The sequence below is a fragment of the Manacus vitellinus genome, unplaced genomic scaffold (assembly GCF_001715985.3).
Source record: "Manacus vitellinus isolate BGI_N305 unplaced genomic scaffold, ASM171598v3 ctg7180002427997_pilon, whole genome shotgun sequence".
NCBI classification, from domain to species: domain Eukaryota; kingdom Metazoa; phylum Chordata; class Aves; order Passeriformes; family Pipridae; genus Manacus; species Manacus vitellinus.
In genome coordinates this window covers 55-20,224 of record NW_021937666.1, presented here as the reverse complement: position 1 = coordinate 20,224, position 20,170 = coordinate 55, and the positions used below count along the sequence as shown (strand labels likewise).

At 43.2% G+C, this 20,170-nt stretch overlaps 1 pseudogene; it reads left to right on the top strand.

Annotated features, from left to right (window-relative positions):
- Positions 1-6: 6 nt before the first annotated feature.
- On the top strand, positions 7-795 carry LOC115307596 (annotated as a pseudogene).
- The last annotated feature ends 19,375 nt before the right edge of the window (positions 796-20,170 follow it).

Here is a 20,170-nt window from a genome sequence, read left to right as displayed (position 1 = left end):
CAATGAGACATCACCCAACTAACCCACCCCATATCATGTATACTACTAACCATTGCAATCTCAATTAAACTAGGCTTAGTCCCATTTCATTTCTGATTTCCAGAAGTTCTTCAAGGCTCAACTATAACAACATGCCTCCTACTAGCCACAGTCATAAAATTTCCACCAACCACACTATTCTACCTAACATCCCCCTCACTCAACCCAGCTCTCCTATCTTCGATAGCTATTGCTTCCGCAGCCCTAGGTGGCTGAATAGGACTTAACCAAACCCAAACTTGCAAAATTTTAGCTTTCTCATCTATCGCACACCTAGGATGAATAACTATTATTCTCAACTATAACCCCAATCTGACTTTAATTACGTTCTATCTATATACTGTAACAACTTCCGCCATCTTCTTCATCCTTAACACAACCAATCCCCTAAAACTATCCACTGTTATATCCACATGAACCAAAATTCCATCACTAACCACAATCCTTATGCTCACTCTCCTCTCCCTTGCAGGTCTTCCTCCCCTAACGGGATTCCTACCCAAATGGTTAATTATTCAAGAGCTCACAAAACAAGAACTAACAGTAGTAGCCACAGCTATTACCCTACTCTCTTTACTTGGACTTTTCTTCTACCTACGACTGACCTACTGTGCAACCATCACACTACCCCCAAACTTCACTAACTACATAAAACAATGACAAACTAACAAACCAACTAACACCCTAACCACAACCTTTACCTCCTTATCAATTATACTCCTACCACTATCTCCCATAGTACTCGCAATCCCTTAGAAACTTAGGTTATTTAAACTGAAGGCCTTCAAAGCCTTAAACAAGGGCTAATCCCTCTTAGTTTCTGTTAAGGTACACAGGATACTAACCTGCATCTCCTGAATGCAACTCAGATGCTTTAATTAAGCTAGAACCTCCCCCTAGACAGATGGGATTTGATCCCATAAAATTTTAGTTAACAGCTAAATGCCCCAACCAACAGGCTTCTGTCTACTAGATCCCGGCGCATGTTTAATGCACATCAATGAGCTTGCAACTCAACAGGAACTTCACTACAGAATCGATAAGAAGAAGAATCAAACCTCTGTAAAAAGGACTACAGCCTAACGCTTCTACACTCAGCCATCTTACCTATGACTTTCATCAACCGTTGACTATTTTCCACTAACCACAAAGATATCGGCACACTTTACCTTATTTTTGACGCATGAGCTGGTATAATCGGCACAGCCCTTAGTCTCCTCATTCGAGCAGAACTAGGACAGCCAGGCACCCTTTTAGGCAATGACCAAATTTACAATGTAATCGTCACCGCACATACCTTCGTTATAATTTTCTTTATAGTAATGCCTATTATAATCGGAGGGTTTGGTAACTGATTAGTACCATTAATAATTGGTGCCCCCGACATAGCATTTCCACGAATAAATAACATGAGCTTCTGACTACTTCCTCCATCCTTCCTACTTCTTCTAGCATCTTCTACAGTAGAAGCCGGGGCCGGAACAGGATGAACAGTATACCCACCCCTAGCCGGAAATCTAGCCCACGTCGGTGCATCAGTAGACCTTGCCATCTTCTCCCTTCACCTGGCAGGTGTCTCATCCATCCTTGGGGCAATCAACTGTATCACCACAGCAATCAGTATAAAACCACCTGCTCTCTCACAATACCAAACCCCTCTATTCGTTTGATCCGTCCTAATTACTGCAGTTCTACTTCTCCTCTCCCTACCAGTCCTCGCTCCTGGCATTACAATGCTTCTAACAGATCGAAACCTAAACACTACATTCTTTGACCCCGCAGGAGGCGGAGACCCAATTTTATATCAACACTTATTCTGATTTTTTGGCCATCCAGAAGTCTACATCCTTATCCTACCAGGATTCGGAATTATTTCCCATGTTGTAGCCTACTACGCCGGTAAAAAAGAACCCTTTGGCTACATAGGCATAGTCTGAGCCATATTATCCATTGGTTTCTTGGGCTTTATCGTATGAGCTCACCACATATTTACAGTTGGAATGGACGTAGATACCCGAGCTTACTTCACATCCGCCACCATAATTATTGCAATCCCCACTGGCATTAAAGTCTTCAGCTGACTAGCAACCCTACACGGTGGAACAATCAAATGAGACCCGCCCATACTATGAGCCCTAGGCTTTATTTTCCTCTTCACCATTGGTGGACTAACAGGCATCGTTCTTGCCAACTCCTCCCTAGACATCGCCCTGCACGACACCTACTACGTAGTTGCACATTTCCACTATGTATTATCTATGGGGGCAGTATTCGCCATTTTAGCTGGCTTCACACATTGATTCCCACTGTTCACTGGCTACACCCTTCACTCTACATGAGCTAAAGCCCACTTTGGAGTAATATTCTTTGGGGTCAACCTAACATTCTTCCCACAACATTTCCTAGGCCTAGCTGCTATACCACGATGATACTCAGACTACCCAGATGCTTATACCTTATGAAACACCCTATCCTCCATCAGCTCCCTCATCTCCATAGTAGCTGGAATTATACTAATGTTCATTATCTGAGAAGCCTTCACATCCAAACGGAAAGTAGTGCGACCAAAACTTACCTCCACAAACATCGAATGAATTCACAGCTGCCCTCCTCCCTACCATACCTTTGAAGAACCAGCTTTTGTCCAAGTACAAGAAAGGAAGGAATCGAACCCTCATAAGCTGGTTTCAAGCCAACCGCATCAAACCACTCATGCTTCTTTCTTATGGGTTGTTAGTAAAATCATTACATAGTCTTGTCAAGACTAAATCAAAGGTGAAAACCCTTTATCACAACCCGTCCTGGAATATTCTACGGTCAGTGCTCAGAAATCTGTGGAGCCAACCACAGTTTCATACCTATCGTAGTAGAATCAGCCCCTCTAACACACTTCGAAAACTGATCTTCACTTCTAACATCCTAATCATTAAGAAGCTATGAACCAGCACTAGCCTTTTAAGCTAGAGAAAGAGGATTATTCACCCTCCTTAATGACATGCCCCAACTAAACCCCGCACCTTGACTTTTTATCATACTAACTTCATGATTCACTTTTTCTCTTATCCTTCAACCTAAACTCTTACTATTTACCCCAACTAACTCGCCCTCCAACAAAACACTACCCACTATAAAAACCCATTCCTGAAACTGACCATGAACCTAAGCTTCTTTGATCAATTCATAAGCCCAACCCTCCTCGGAATCCCCCTTATCCTCATCTCGCTGTTATTCCCAACCCTATTACTTCCTTCTCCTGGCAATCGATGAGTTACAAATCGTCTTTCAACTCTTCAACTCTGATTTCTCCATTTAATCACAAAACAACTAATAACCCCATTAAACAAAAAAGGCCATAAATGAGACCGAATCCTATCATCACTCATAATTATACTTCTAACAATTAACCTATTAGGCCTCCTACCTTACACATTCACACCTACTACCCAACTATCAATAAACCTAGCCCTCGCCTTCCCTCTATGACTTGCCACCCTGCTAACAGGCCTACGAAACCAACCTTCAGCTTCCCTTGGACACCTCCTACCAGAAGGCACCCCAACACCTCTAATTCCTGCCCTCATCATAATTGAAACAACAAGCCTTCTCATTCGCCCTTTAGCCTTAGGAGTTCGCCTCACAGCCAACCTCACAGCAGGACACCTGCTCATCCAACTCATTTCAACAGCCACTACCGTCCTCCTTCCCATTATACCTACCGTGTCCCTTCTAACTAGAACAATTCTACTCCTCTTAACAATTCTAGAAGTGGCCTTGGCAATAATCCAAGCGTATGTCTTTGTACTTCTTCTAAGCCTTTACTTACAAGAAAACATTTAACCCTTAATGACACACCAAGCCCACTCATTTCACATAGTAGACCCAAGCCCTTGACCCATTTTTGGAGCAGCAGCCGCCCTCCTCACTACCTCGGTTAGCCATATGATTTCACCACAACTCTATCCAACTCTTACTCCTAGGCCTACTCTCTATAATCCTAGTGATACTCCAATGATGACGTGACATCGTACGAGAAAGCACATTCCAAGGCCACCATACCCCTACAGTCCAAAAGGGCTTACGTTACGGAATAATTTTATTTATTACATCTGAAGCATTCTTCTTCCTAGGATTCTTCTGAGCATTCTTCCACTCCAGCTTAGTCCCCACTCCAGAACTCGGAGGACAATGACCACCTATAGGAATCAAACCTCTCAATCCAATAGAAGTCCCCCTACTAAACACTGCTATCCTCCTAGCCTCAGGAGTCACTGTCACATGAGCACATCACAGCATTACAGAGGGCAATCGGAACCAAGCTACCCAAGCCCTACTTATAACCGTCCTATTAGGATTCTACTTTACAGCACTTCAAGCAATAGAATATTATGAAGCTCCATTCTCAATTGCCAACGGAGTCTATGGATCAACCTTTTTCGTCGCCACAGGATTTCATGGTCTCCACGTAATCATTGGATCCTCCTTCCTCTTGATTTGCCTCCTCCGCCTCGTAAAATTCCACTTCACATCCACCCACCACTTTGGCTTTGAAGCAGCGGCCTGATACTGACATTTTGTTGACATTATCTGACTGTTCCTCTACATAACAATCCATTGATGAGGATCTTGCCCTTCTAGTATATTAATTACAATTGACTTCCAATCTCTAAAATCTGGATCAAAACCAGAGAAAGGCAATTAACATCATCCTCTTTATATTCACAATTTCTCTATCACTATGTATTATCTTCACTAAACCTTTGATTAGCTCAAATAAATCCAGATTCAGAAAAATTATCCCCATACGAATGTGGCTTTGACCCACTGGGCTCTGCCCGCCTCCCATTTTCAATCCGATTCTTCCTTGTCGCAATCTTATTCCTCTTGTTCGACCTAGAAATTGCCCTCCTACTGCCCCTCCCATGGGCTACTCAACTCCTCTCCCCCCTCACTACCTTAACATGAACCTCCACAGTCATTCTCCTCCTCGCACTAGGGCTAATTTATGAATGAATTCCAGGGGGCTTAGAATGAGCAGAATAACTTCAGAAAGTTAGTCTAGCAAAGACAGTTGATTTCGGCTCAACAAACCACAGTCCTACTCCGTGACTTTCTCAATGACCTTTCTGCATTTAAGCTTCTACTCTGCCTTCACCCTAAGTAGTCTAGGACTAGCCTTTCACCGAATACACCTAATTTCTGCCCTGCTATGCTTAGAAAGTATAATACTATCAATATACATTGCCCTCTCCATATGACCTATTCAAACCCAAACAACATCCCCCACCTTAATGCCCATTCTTATGTTAGCATTCTCAGCCTGTGAAGCAGGCGCCGGTCTAGCAGTCCTAGTAGCTTCCACCCGAACTCACGGATCGGATCATTTACACAATCTAAACCTTCTACAATGTAAAAAATTATTCTCCCCACGGTCATATTACTCCCCATGACCCTCTTATCTCCTCCAAAATTCCTATGACTCAATGTCACCTCGCACGGCCTCTTAATTGCAACCGCTAGCTTACAATGACTTCCTTCAACCTATTACCCTAGCAAAAACCTATCACCATGACTTGGAACTGATCAAATTTCATCCCCCTTATTAGTTCTATCTTGTTGACTTCTACCTCTTATAATTCTGGCAAACCAAAATCACCTTCAACAAGAACCTCCCACACGAAAATATATTTTTACCATAACCATAATCCTCACCCAACCATTCATTATCTTGGCCTTCTCAGCCTTAGAACTGATATTATTTTATATCGCATTCGAAGCTACCCTAATCCCTACCCTAATTCTAATCACACGATGGGGTAGCCAACCAGAACGTTTAAGTGCTGGAATCTACCTCTTATTTTATACACTAATTAGTTCTCTTCCCCTATTAGTAGTGATCCTCTATCTTCACACCCAAACAGGAACTATACACATCACTATAATAAAACTTTCACACTCATCTCTTACAAACTCCTGAACAGGCCTCATATCAAGTCTAGCCCTATTGCTCGCTTTCATAGTGAAAGCTCCCCTTTACGGACTACACCTATGACTCCCAAAAGCCCACGTAGAGGCACCAATCGCAGGATTCATACTCCTAACTGCGCTCCTCCTCAAACTCGGGGGATACGGCATTATGCGTACCTCAATAATTACAAACTCCCTATTAGACTACCTCTACTACCCATTTTTAACCCTAGCCTTATGAGGGGCACTAATGACAAGCTCCATCTGCCTACGCCAAATCGACCTTAAGTCATTAATCGCCTACTCCTCAGTAAACCACATAGGTCTAGTCATTGCCGCAACAATAATCCAAACCCACTGATCCTTTTCAGGGGCCATAATCCTAATGATTTCACATGGACTCACCTCTTCCATACTATTTTGCCTAGCTAATACAAACTAGGAACGCATACATAGTCGTACTCTCCTTCTAACACGAGGCCTACAACCCCTTTTACCTCTAACAGGAATCTGATGGCTCCTAGCCAACCTAACAAACATAGCCCTTCCTCCTACCACTAACCTGATAGCTGAATTAACTATCATAATTGCACTCTTCAACTGATCCACCTTCACCATTATCCTAACTGGAGCCGCAACTCTACTAACTGCAGCCTATACCCTCTACATACTCCTTATAACCCAACGAGGTCCAACTCCAACCTATATTACAACCACCCAAAATTCAAATACACGAGAACATCTCCTTACAACACTTCATATCCTACCCTCCCTCCTCCTCATCCTAAAACCAGAGCTAATCTCAGGAATTCCCACATGCAAGCATAGTTTTAAACCAAACATTAGACTGTGATCCTAAAAATAGAAGTTAAACTCTTCTCGTCTGCCGAGGGGAGGTTTAACCAACAAGAACTGCTAACTCTTGCATCTGAGCCTAAGACCTCAGCCCCCTTACTTTTAAAGGATAATAGCAATCCACTGGTCTTAGAAGCCATTCATCTTGGTGCAAGTCCAAGTAAAAGTAATGGACTTCCCATTAATCCTCAACACCTCTATATTCTTGACCCTGGCTACCCTCTCTATACCCATCCTACTCCCCCTCCTATCCAAAAACTACCTAAACTCTCCAACAACCATCATACACACTGTTAAAACTTCCTTCATAGTTAGTTTAATTCCCATAATCCTCTCCATCTACTTAAAGATGGAAAATACCACTTTCTATTGAGAATGAAAATTTATTGCGAACTTCAAAATCCCTTTTAGCCTTAAAATAGACCAATACTCCTTAACGTTTTTTCCTATTGCACTATTCGTAACATGATCTATTCTTCAATTTACAACATGATATATAGCCTCAGAACCCCACACCACAAAATTCTCTCTTTACCTTCTAATCTTTCTCATTGCAATACTCATCCTAATCATCGCTAATAACATATTCCTCTTATTTATCGGCTGAGAGTGAGTCAGAATTATATCCTTCCTCCTGATTGGATGGTGACACGGTCGAGCAGAAGCCAACACCGCTGCACTTCAAGCCGTACTTTACAACCGTATTGGGGATATTGGACTAATCCTCTGCATAGCATGACTAGCATCCTCAGTAAACACTTGAGAAATTCAACAGCAATCCTCCCCAAACCAAATATCCCTTCTCCCTCTCTTAGGGCTCATCCTAGCCGCCACAGGTAAATCCGCCCAATTAGGCCTGCATCCATGACTCCCAGCAGCTATAGAAGGGCCAACCCCTGTATCTGCCCTACTCCATTCCAGCACAATAGTAGTTGCCGGAATATTTCTACTTATTCGCACTCACCACATATTATGTAACAACCAAATTGCCCTAACTATGTGCCTTTGTATAGGTGCCCTATCCACCCTATTTGCCGCTACATGCGCTCTTACCCAAAACGACATCAAAAAAATTATTGCTTTCTCTACATCCAGCCAACTAGGACTAATAATAGTCACTATTGGCCTAAATCTACCTCAACTAGCCTTCCTACACATCTCTACGCATGCATTCTTTAAAGCCATACTCTTCCTTTGCTCTGGGTCTATCATTCACAGCCTTAACGGTGAACAAGACATTCGAAAAATAGGAGGATTACAGAAACTACACCCTACAACTACCTCATGCCTGACAATCGGAAATTTAACTCTCATAGGAACACCATTTTAGCAGGGTTTTACTCAAAAGATCTCATTATCGAAAGTCTTAACACCTCCTATCTAAACACCTGAGCACTCCTAACCCTCGTAGCTACAGCTTTTACTGCAACTTACAGCCTACGTATAGCCCTACTAGTACAAACTGACTACACCCGGATTCCCTCCATTACTCCCATCAATGAAAACAACCCAGCAGTCACAAACCCAATTACTCGTCTCGCTCTCGGAAGTATTATGGCTGGTCTATTAATTACCTCTTATATCTCCCCTACAAAAACCCCTCCTATAACCATACCACTGGTCACAAAAACCACTGCTATCATTATTACAACATTAGGCATCATTCTGGCATTAGAACTATCAAAACTCACACATACCTTCTCTGTCCCCAAACAAAATATCACTATAAACTTCTCCAGCACTCTAGGATATTTTAACCCCCTTATACACCGCCTCAGCTCTACTAAACTCCTAAACAACGGCCAGAACATTGCATCCCATTTAATCGACCTATCCTGATATAAAAAAATAGGCCCAGAAGGACTAGCGACCCTTCAACTCAAAGTATCCAAAATCTCAACTACTCTACACTCCGGACTAATCAAAACCTATCTAGGATCCTTCTCTCTATCTATCTTAATTATAATCTTATTTACACAGAACTAAGAATTAATGGCCCCTAACTTACGAAAACATCACCCCCTTCTAAAAATAATCAACAATTCTTTAATTGACCTCCCAACACCACCAAACATTTCCGCCTGATGAAACTTTGGATCTCTTCTTGGCATCTGTCTAACAATCCAAATCACCACTGGCCTCCTACTAGCAATACATTATACAGGATATCACCCTGGCATTCACGTCCGTCGCCCATACATGCCGAAATGTTCAATTCGGCTGACTAATCCGAAACCTCCATGCAAACGGCGCCTCCTTCTTCTTCATATGCATTTACCTACACATTGGACGAGGATTCTACTATGGTTCCTACCTATATAAAGAAACCTGAAACACAGGAGTTATTCTCCTCTTAACTCTAATAGCAACTGCCTTCGTAGGATATGTCCTCCCATGAGGCCAAATATCATTCTGAGGCGCTTCAGTAATTACTAACCTATTCTCAGCAATTCCTTACATTGGCCAAACACTTGTAGAATGAGCTTGAGGAGGATTCTCAGTTGACAACCCTACACTTACCCGGTTCTTTGCCCTCCACTTCCTCCTCCCATTCTAATTGCAGGTCTCACCCTCATCCACTTAACTTTCTTACACAAAACAGGCTCAAACAACCCCCTAGGTATTTATTCAGACTGCGACAAAATCCCATTCCCCCCCTATTTCTCAATAAAAGATATTCTAGGCCTTTTGTTCCTCCTCATTCCTCTAATAACACTTGCCATATTCTCACCCAACCTCTTAGGAGATCCAGAAAATTTTACACCTGCAAACCCATTAGTAACACCTCCCCACATTAAACCTGAGTAGTACTTCCTATTTGCATATGCCATCCTACGATCAATCCCCAACAAATTAGGAGGAGTCCTAGCCCTAGCCGCCTCCGTCTTAATTCTATTTCTAGCCCCATTCCTCCACATATCAAAGCAACGAACTATAACCTTCCGACCTCTCTCCCAACTTCTATTCTGAATCCTAGTAACAAATCTTTTAATCCTTACATGAATCGGTAGCCAACCAGTCGAACATCCATTTATTATCATCGGACAACTCGCCTCAACTACCTACTTCACAATCATTCTCATCTTATTCCCCATTACTAGTCTCCTAGAAAATAAGATACTCAACCTCTAACCACTCTAATAGTTTATAAAAAACGTTGGTCTTGTAAACCAAAGACTGAAGGCCGCCCCCTTCTTAGAGTTTTCCAAAAAATATCCAAGCACCCCCCAACTTTCCAATCAACACGTACATCAAGGGGAGGGCCCCCCCCCCCCCCCATACCCTACGGTATGTATTACTTTGCATAGCATCCTCCACCACATTAGACATAACATGCATGTAGGAAAATCTGACATACTATTATTGCAAAAACCATCCAAATTTCCATACTATCTCCCATACAATCCAAAACTTGTCATTCACAGATCTAGGCACATTCCCACACAAGGACATAACATGTCATGTTCTAGGAATAATCCCGCCAAACGAACTAAAACCTAAGGCTGCTAATTTTCGCATAAAATCCTTCTCAATACGAGGAACGTCACAGAACCTAAAATCCATGGTCCATGGACCACTCACCACTTAACCTTGCTCTATGTACCAACCAAGAAGTGCTGGGTTATTTATTAGTCGTACTCCTCACGAGAAACCAGCAACCCGGCGTTAGTAATGTTTATCATGTCCAGCTTCAGGTGTATTCTTTCCCTTTCCACCAATAACCCACTCTCATAACTTGCTCTTTGTCGCCTCTGGTTCCTCGGTCAGGGCCATAACTTGCTTAATTTTCCTAAACTTGCGCTCCGTTACTAATGGTTGGGGATGCTCGGCCAATCTGGACCTCGTGATCGTGGCATTTTCTCTCTTCTAAACTTTTGGGGGTTTTTTTTGGGGTAGATCTCAATAAGCCCTTCAGAGTGCTCCGCCAGGGAGCATCCCATATATGGTTGACATGTACCCCTTATGGTCGGCGAGCGGTTTTCTCACTTTCGCGTGAAAATTAATGATATGGTTTCAAGTGTTATTCGGTCTCATACTGTTGCACTGATGCACTGTCACGTGCTGTTGGCTTGGTTTTTCCATTACGTCTCTCATCAAGTTGCAATTTAATTAATGTACGCCAGACATATTTTTTGTCGTCAATTTCACAAAAAATGACAAAAATTTTGTCATTTTTTGCAATGATCTAGGGACTTTCCCTCTATTCATCATTAATTTTTGTTTTTAAATTTTTTAACAAAAATTTCAAATATTACAAACTTTCCATTCCCCTAATTTTCCAATTAAGACATTTGCATCATCAATTTGTTAAATTTTTTTAACACACTTTAATCTACCCCATCATTTCCTTTCATCATGCATTTGTTCATTTGTTTGTTTACACTTTAATCTACCCCATCATTTCCTTTCACCCTCTTACCTCCCCAATTAATCGCCCCCACTACTCTAACTAATATTCCACCCACATACACCTTTAACAGTTGGTCCCAAACTTTTTTCCAACCCTTCAGAAAAAAAGGAATCAAACCTTTATCACCAACTCCCAAAGCTGGCATTTTCATTAAACTATTCTCTGAACCACACCTCCTTAAACCGCCCGAATTGCCCCACGAGACAACCCTCGTACAAGTTCTAGCACAACAAACAACGTCAGCAACAGACCCCAGCCCGCAATTAAAAATTGTCCCACCCCCCAAGAAGAAAACATAGCCGCTCCCTCAAAATCCAACCAAATAGATAAAACACCCCCACTATCCACCGTGTTTATCCCCAACCACTCTAACTCAGATAGCCCTATAATAAACACCCCACCCCCCAGCACTAAAACTGACCCAGCACCATACCCAACAACCTGCCAGTCCCCTCAAGTCTCAGGAAATGGATCTGCTGCCAATGAAACCGAATACACAAAAACCACTAACATCCCACCTAAATATACCAGAAATAACACTAGTGATACAAAAGACACCCCCAAACTCATTAACCATCCACACCCTACAATAGACGCCAACACTAACCCCACTACTGCATAGTATGGAGAAGGATTGGAAGCAACTGCTAGTCCTCCCAAAATAAAACTAACACTTAAAAATAGTATAAAGTACGTCATAACAATTCCTGCTTGGCCTCTATCCAAGACCTTTGGCCTGAAAAACCATCGTTGTAATTTCAACTACAAGAACATAAACCTTAACAAACCCGCCCACAACACTACAATCCTGCCCCTTTCTACTCTTCTAACTTCTCAACAACACATTTTTGTTATCCACTAGAACTACTTCTCCAACCACTAAACAAATCCTAAATCAATAGCAACTATTACTACAACTAAAACAAGCCCCAATAATAATCACTATGCCTATAACAGCCTTAGTCCTTGTAGCTTACAATAAAGCATAACACTGAAGATGTTAAGACGGCTATTACACATACCCAAGGACAAAAAAGACTTAGTCCTAACCTTACAGTTAGTTCTTGCCAAATATATACATGCAAGTATCCGCATCCCAGTGAAAATGCCCTCAGCACCTTAAAAAGACAGCAGGAGCAGGCATCAGGCACACCACTCCAATTGTAGCCCAAAACGCCTTGCCTAGCCACACCCCCATGGGTTTTCAGCAGTAATTAATATTAAGCAATAAGTGTAAACTTGACTTAGTTAAAGCAACTTACCAGGGTTGGTAAATCTTGTGCCAGCCACCGCGGTCACACAAGAAACCCAAATTAACTTTATACGGCGTAAAGAGTGGTTTTTCATTATCACTTCAACTAAGACTGAAATGTAACCAAGCCGTTATAAGCACAAGATGCATCCAATACTCCCATAGAAATGATCTTAGCTTCATGATCAACAAAACTCCACGAAAGCCAGGACACAAACTGGGATTAGATACCCCACTATGCCTGGCCCTAAATCCTGATGCTTTCACCACTTAAGCATCCGCCTGAGAACTACGAGCACAAACGCTTAAAACTCTAAGGACTTGGCGGTGCTCCAAACCCACCTAGAGGAGCCTGTTCTATAACCGATAACCCACGATACACCCAACCATCCCTTGCCAAATCAGCCTATATACCGCCGTCGTCAGCCCACCCCTAAACTGAGGGTTTAACAGTGGGCACAACAGCAACATCCCACTAATAAGACAGGTCAAGGTATAGCTCATGAGATGGTAGAAATGGGCTACATTTTCTAGCATAGAATACCTCACGACAAGGAGTGTGAAATCACTCCTAAAAGGCGGATTTAGCAGTAAAGCAGGATAATAATGCCTCCTTTAAGCTGGCTCTGAAGCACGTACATACCGCCCGTCACCCTCCTCACAAGCTAGGATTAATTTTATTTATAATAAACCCCTAAGCTAGAGATGAGGCAAGTCGTAACAAGGTAAGTGTACCGGAAGGTGCACTTAGTCTACCAAGACGTAGCTATAACTAAAGCATTCAGCTTACACCTGAAAGATATCTGTTCCATATCAGATCGCCTTGAAGCCTAACTCTAGCTCTTCTACCAGATTACATAGAAACTAAGTTAATACTACCCATTAAATCAAAACATTCTCTCACTCAACCTAGTATAGGCGATAGAAAGGTAAACTCAAGACGCAATAGAGATCATGTACCGTAAGGGAAGAATGAAATAGTAATGACAAACCAAGCAATAAATAGCAAAGACCAACCCTTGTACCTTTTGCATCATGATTTAGCGAGAACTACCCAAGCAAAACGCCAATTTAAGCTTGCTTCCCCGAAACCCAAGCGAGCTACTTACGAGCAGCTATCTACTGAGCAAACCCGTCTCTGTTGCAAAAGAGTGGGAAGACTCGTTAGTAGTGGTGAAAAGCCAATCGAGCTGGGTGATAGCTGGTTGCCTATGAAATGAATCTTAGTTCCCTCTTAATTCACCTCCCAGGACTACACTCAACCCACATGAAGCGAATTAAGGGCTATTTAAAGGAGGTACAGCTCCTTTAAAAAAGAATACACTCTCCCCTAGCGGATAAATTTAATTACAGCTTAATTGTGGGCCTTCAAGCAGCCACCATTAAAGAATGCGTCAAAGCTCCTCACCTAAAAAAATCTAAACTTCCTCATGACTCCCTCTTCCCCAATAGGCCAACTTATATTAAATAAGAGAATTTATGCTAAAATAAGTAACTAGGGATCCCCTCTATGGCGCAAGCTTACATTACAACATTATTAACAATCCACAGGATATTTTTAACCTTAACAAGACCTTATACCCAAAACTCTGTTAACCCACCTATGGAGCGCCCCCAAAGACGATTAAAATCTGTAAAAGGAACTAGGCAAATCCAAGGCCCGACTGTTTACCAAAAACATAGCCTTTAGCAAACCAAGTATTAAAGGTGAAGCCTGCCCAGTGACAATTCGTTCAACGGCCGCGGTATCCTAACCGTGCAAAGGTAGCGCAATCAATTGTCCCATAAATCGGGACTTGTATGAATGGCTTAACGAGGTCTTAGCTGTCTCCTACAGATAATCAGTGAAATTGATCTTCCCGTGCAAAAGCAGGAATAACCCCATAAGACAAGAAGACCCTGTGGAACTTTAAAATCTGCTACCACTCCCATAAACAATACTCACCCACAGGGCCTACTCCCCGGGATTTTGCTGGTGTGCATTTTTTGGTTGGGGCGACCTTGGAGACAAACTTAACCTCCAAATATCAGACAATCCATCTTAACCAAGAACTACCCATCAACGTGCTAATAGTAACCAGACCCAATATAATTGATTAATGAACCTAGCTACCCCAGGGATAACAGCGCAATCTCCTTCAAGAGCCCACATCGACAAGGAGGTTTACGACCTCGATGTTGGATCAGGACATCCTAGTGGTGCAACCGCTACCAAGGGTTCGTTTGTTCAACGATTAACAGTCCTACGTGATCTGAGTTCAGACCGGAGTAATCCAGGTCGGTTTCTATCTATGTTACAACTCCTTCTAGTACGAAAGGATCGAAGAAGTAAGGCCTATGCCACAAGCACGCCTTCGCACCCAGTAATGAACCCAACTAAATTACTAAGAGCTCCACCATAACCCCCTCCTAGAAAAGGACCGCTAGCGTGGCAGAGCTTGGCAAATGCAGAAGGCTTAAGCCCTTTACCCAGAGGTTCAAATCCTCTCCCTAGCTCCAACGCAAACCACATGACAATTCACTTAACCCTCACTTACTTTATTATATCAATATCCTATGCTCTCTCCATCCTCATCGCCGTAGCATTTCTTACCCTAGTTGAACGTAAGATTCTAAGTTATATGCAAGCCCGAAAAGGGCCTAATATTGTAGGACCATTTGGCCTCTTACAACCTATAGCAGATGGAGTAAAGCTATTCATTAAAGAACCAATTCGTCCATCAACTTCATCCCCTTACTTATTTATATCTACTCCTATCTTAGCCCTTCTCCTAGCAATTACAATCTGAACACCACTTCCCCTACCCTTTCCCCTTACTGACCTAAACCTTGGCATACTCTTCCTTCTAGCTCTATCTAGCTTGGCAGTCTACTCAATTCTATGATCAGGGTGAGCCTCTAACTCAAAATATGCCTTAATCGGCGCCCTCCGAGCAGTCGCACAAACTATCTCTTACGAAGTTACCCTGGCCATTATTCTCCTATCCGTAATTATCCTTAGTGGTAACTACACCCTCAATACCCTAGCTACAACTCAAGAACCTCTCTACCTCATTTTCTCCTCCTGGTCCTTAGCAATAATATGATATATCTCCACTCTTGCCGAAACAAACCGTGCTCCATTTGACCTGACAGAAGGAGAATCTGAACTAGTCTCAGGGTTCAACGTAGAATATGCTGCAGGGCCATTCGCCTTGTTTTTTCTTGCCGAATATGCTAATATTATACTAATAAATGCACTCACAACCATTCTATTCCTAAACCCCAGCTCACTTAATCTCCCTCAAGAACTCATTCCCCCTACTTTAGCTACAAAAACCCTCCTCCTTTCCGCAGGATTCTTATGAATCCGCGCCTCTTACCCTCGATTCCGATATGATCAACTCATACATTTGCTTTGAAAAAACTTCTTACCCCTAACATATGCCTATGGCATACCAGCCTTCCTATCTCCTATGCAGGCCTACCCCCCTACCTAAGACACTCAAGGAAATGTGCCTGAATCCAAAAGGGTTACTATGATAAAGTAAACATAGAGGTATACCAATCCTCTCATTTCCTAATTTTAGAAAAGTAGGAATCGAACCTACACTAAAGGAATCAAAATCCTCTATACTCCCTCTATATTATTTTCTAGTAAGGTCAGCTAATTAAGCTATCGGGCCCATACCCCGAAAATGATGGTTTAACTCTACCTTAAACCCCAAACCGTAAACCCTAAAACCTAAACCCTAACCCTTGCTAACCTTAACCCTAACCCTAACATCTCATAGCAGAGGGAGGGAGGGGCCTGATTCCTCATCAGATATATCAACAGTCAAAAGCCTGTAAGCTCAGCTCTTGCCTTTTCAGGGCTTCACACCGTCAGCACTGGAGGGAGGGAGGGGCCCGACTGCTCATCAGAGGGATCATGCAAGTCAAAAGCCTGAAAAGTCTCCTAGAATGCATAAATCATTAACCATTTCAGTCTCTGACAATTGGTCCACACAGTAACTGCAAGCTATGCCCAAAGCCTGTTCCCTAACCTTAGAAGAGAGACTGCAACCCTCGAGATGTTGGAGGCTCGAGGCATGGTCCGTGACACTAATCATGGCTATAACTCATAACTTCTTGGAGTATGGGGACTTCCCTCCTTCACCCCCGGCAGATCAAGGCCACCACTTCAACTGACAGACATGGAAGCATCGCTGGACCCCGTGGGCGGTGACTATATACATCTGTCCACTCTCAGCTTTTCTTTCTCTTACTCTCCCTTGCTCTTATCCTGCCTTTCTCTCCCCTATGCATTTTCTTTCCCCCCCCCAAAGGTTATCTCTGTGTCACATTGTGGTATGACAGCACCCAAACTGCTAGCATGCCTGTTGATACAGAATTGTTAAAATAAACCTTGCCAGTATATGTTTTCAGACACCGATTATTTAGTGTCGTTTCACTTTAATCCACCCCAAGGGAATTATTAATAAAAACCTGAGTTACCCCCTCTCCCCTTTTCCTGGGGCGGGTTGTAACACCAATCAGCACTGACTCCGCCCAGTAGGCGGAGCCAGTGACGCAGAACAATCAACACGGACTCCACCTCTTGACTCCACCCAGTGGGCGGGGCCAGTGCTCTATAGAAGCAGAGTACATACCGGACGGCGGTGGGTATTCTGCCAGACACGCAACAGAACAGCAACAGCAAAAGCAGAGACCCAAGAGAAAAAGCAAAAGATTCTGACAGCGGTGGGCAGTGAATCGGGCTTATAGCCTGAGAGGGGCTTATTGGGCACCGCTGCGTGTCCGGAATGGGCTAAAACCGCGATTGTTAGATCGCGCACTGAGACAAATTCTTCCTAACCCTAACCCTTACCCACCCTAACCCTAACCCTAACCCTAACCCTAACCCTAACCCTAACAGTAACCCTGTCTTTTGCTAACCCTAACCCTAACCCTAACCCTAACCCTAACTTTTGCTAACTCTAACTCTAACCCTAAATTTCCTAACCCTAACCCTTTCTAACCCTAAACCTAACTCAAAACCTAACCATAACCCTAACCCTAACCCTAAACCTAACCCTAACCCTAACCCTAACACTAAACCCTAAACCAAAAGGAAACTTCCTTTGCTATGCCTACTGGGCGGAGTCAGTGCTGATTGGTGTTACAACCCGCCCCAGGAAAAGGGGAGAGGGGGTAACTCAGGTTTTTATTAATAATTCCCTTGGGGCAGATTAAAGTGAAACGACACTAAATAATCGGTGTCTGAAAACATATACTGGCAAGGTTTATTTTAACAATTCTGTATCAACAGGCATGCTAGCAGTTTGGGAGTTGGGCTATCAGTTGGGAGGCATGGCTGAAAATAGGAAAGAACAGCCCTAATTCCCAGGAAAGAAAGCCTGGAAGCTTTGGCTTTGTGGTGCAGTTGGTGGGCCACACTGGGCACTCCATGGGCAGGCAGCAAGAGTTTTCTGGATCTGGGAGTCCATCTGGGGGCCTCGGAGTGTTTGAGGGGAAGTTGGGAGTGTCCTGTGGGACCAGGATGGGATTTGAGGGCTCCTGGAGGGGTTGGGACGGGTGTATACTGCGGGCATCGTCTAGTATTGATGGGGGTAATCAGTGAGCTGACTGTTTCATAATCATCCAAATTTTAACATACAATATGATTATTAGAATAAAAAGCAAAAAGGTAATATCAACAAAACAGTAACAGGGTGAAGCTCTTGGTTGAAGACTGGTTTCTTCTTTTTCTCCAGTGATTTTAATTCTTTTTTGTCTGGGTTTTAATCCCATCATTGGCATTTTGCTGCGAACATTTTGTTCCCATATCCATTGGAAATTGTATTAACTGTTGATGAGAACAAAGTGGAATCCCAAGGTATGTGATATATTGATAGGATTTCACTGGTTGGCTTTTAATTTGTCCAGGTTTATCGCCATAATGCTTCTGCTCTTTAACCACTTGAATCAGAATGAATTGAGTTGTTTTCTGGGTCGGGTTCTCTTTTTGAGTCCAAGGTTTTTTAGTGGATTCAGTATCAGGTACAAAGGAAATTGAGGGAGGGAAAGAATAATCTTCCCTTTGTTCATTATCACAGGGATCACTCAGTCTATTTTCATTAATGTGAGGAAAGCTGGGAGACTCTAGAAACATCAGTTGAACTTCAAATTCTCCTTGTTTCTTTCTCTCCTGAGACTTAGAATCAGGGTTCTCTGTGGTTTCCCAAGTCTCAATGCCAGGGTATGACACTGGTTTATGAAGTTGCCTGACCAAACCAGGAGTCTGTTTTTTTAGCAACAGTTTTCTCTCTGCACTCTGGCGCAACAAGACTGAAGGTGGTCAACCTCAGTTTGAAGCAGCTCATTTTTAGCAACAAGTTTATCTGATTTTTCTCCTGTTTCCCTCTCAAAGGCTAACGATGACTTCAACACCACATTTTCTGATTTCAAAACAGGAGATTCAACATCAGAAATCCATTCATGACTTCCCTGTCACCACTCCATCCAAATGTCTGTGCTCTCACTTTGACCTGAGAGAAACCTCAGGCAGGTGGAAAAGGGCAGATAAAGAAAAAACAGATGGGTCCAGCAGAAGTGATGCTGCTTCTGTCAAAAGCACAGCAGAGGCCGAAAGCACTTTAGGAAGTTGCTTACAGAAGCACTTGTGCATTCCAAGTTACAGCTCAGGAGTCTCAGTGACTTGTCCAACATGAGAGCTTCTTTTCCATTTCTCAACCCCCAGATTCCTCAGGAGTAGGAAACTGGAAACACTGACTGAGAAAAGCTCCATTCCTTCCTAATAATTGTGCTTTGCCCTTCCCATTTGACAGTGCTCTTGGAAATGTGCTGGTGTGATCTGGATCTGGGAGCAGCCCTGACCTCCCAGAGCACTCATCCAATGGCAGGAAGACCCCACCTGGCTCCTGCTGGGGTTCTTGCCACCACGACCCAGTATGGGTCAATGGAATGGGGAGCAGGGTGGTGGGACCAGTTAAGGGGGTTGGGGGCACTTCAGCATCTCCATCTCCATCTCCATCAAGGTCAGACCAGTACAGAGCAGCATAGACCAGTATAGATCGGTATAGACCAGTATAAACCAGTATGGACCAGTATAGACCAATATGGGTCACTGGAATGGGGAACAGGGCAGTGGGACCGATAAGGACCAGTTAAGGGGCTTGGGGGCACTTCAGCATCTCCATCAAGGTCAGACCATTATAGACCAGTATAGACCAGTGTAGACCAGTATAGACTAGTATAGACCAGTATAGACCAGTAAAAAACCAGTACGGACCAGTATGGACCAGTATGGACCAGTACAGGTCACTAGAACAGCGAGCGGGGTGGTGGGACCAGTAAGGACCAGTTAAGGGGCTTGGGGGCACTTCAGCATCTCCATCAAGGTCAGACGAGTACAGACCGGTACAAACCAGTATGGACCAGTATAGACCAGTATAAACCAGGGTAGAGCAGTATAAACTGATATAAACCAGTACGGGTCACTGAAACAGGGAATGGGGTGGTGGGATCAGTAAAGACCAGTTAAGGGGGTTGGGGGAGCTTCATCATCTCCGTCAAGGTCAGACCAGTACAGACCAGTATAAACCAGTATAGACCAGTATGGACTGGTATAGACCGGTATAGACCAGTATAAACCAGTATGGACCAGT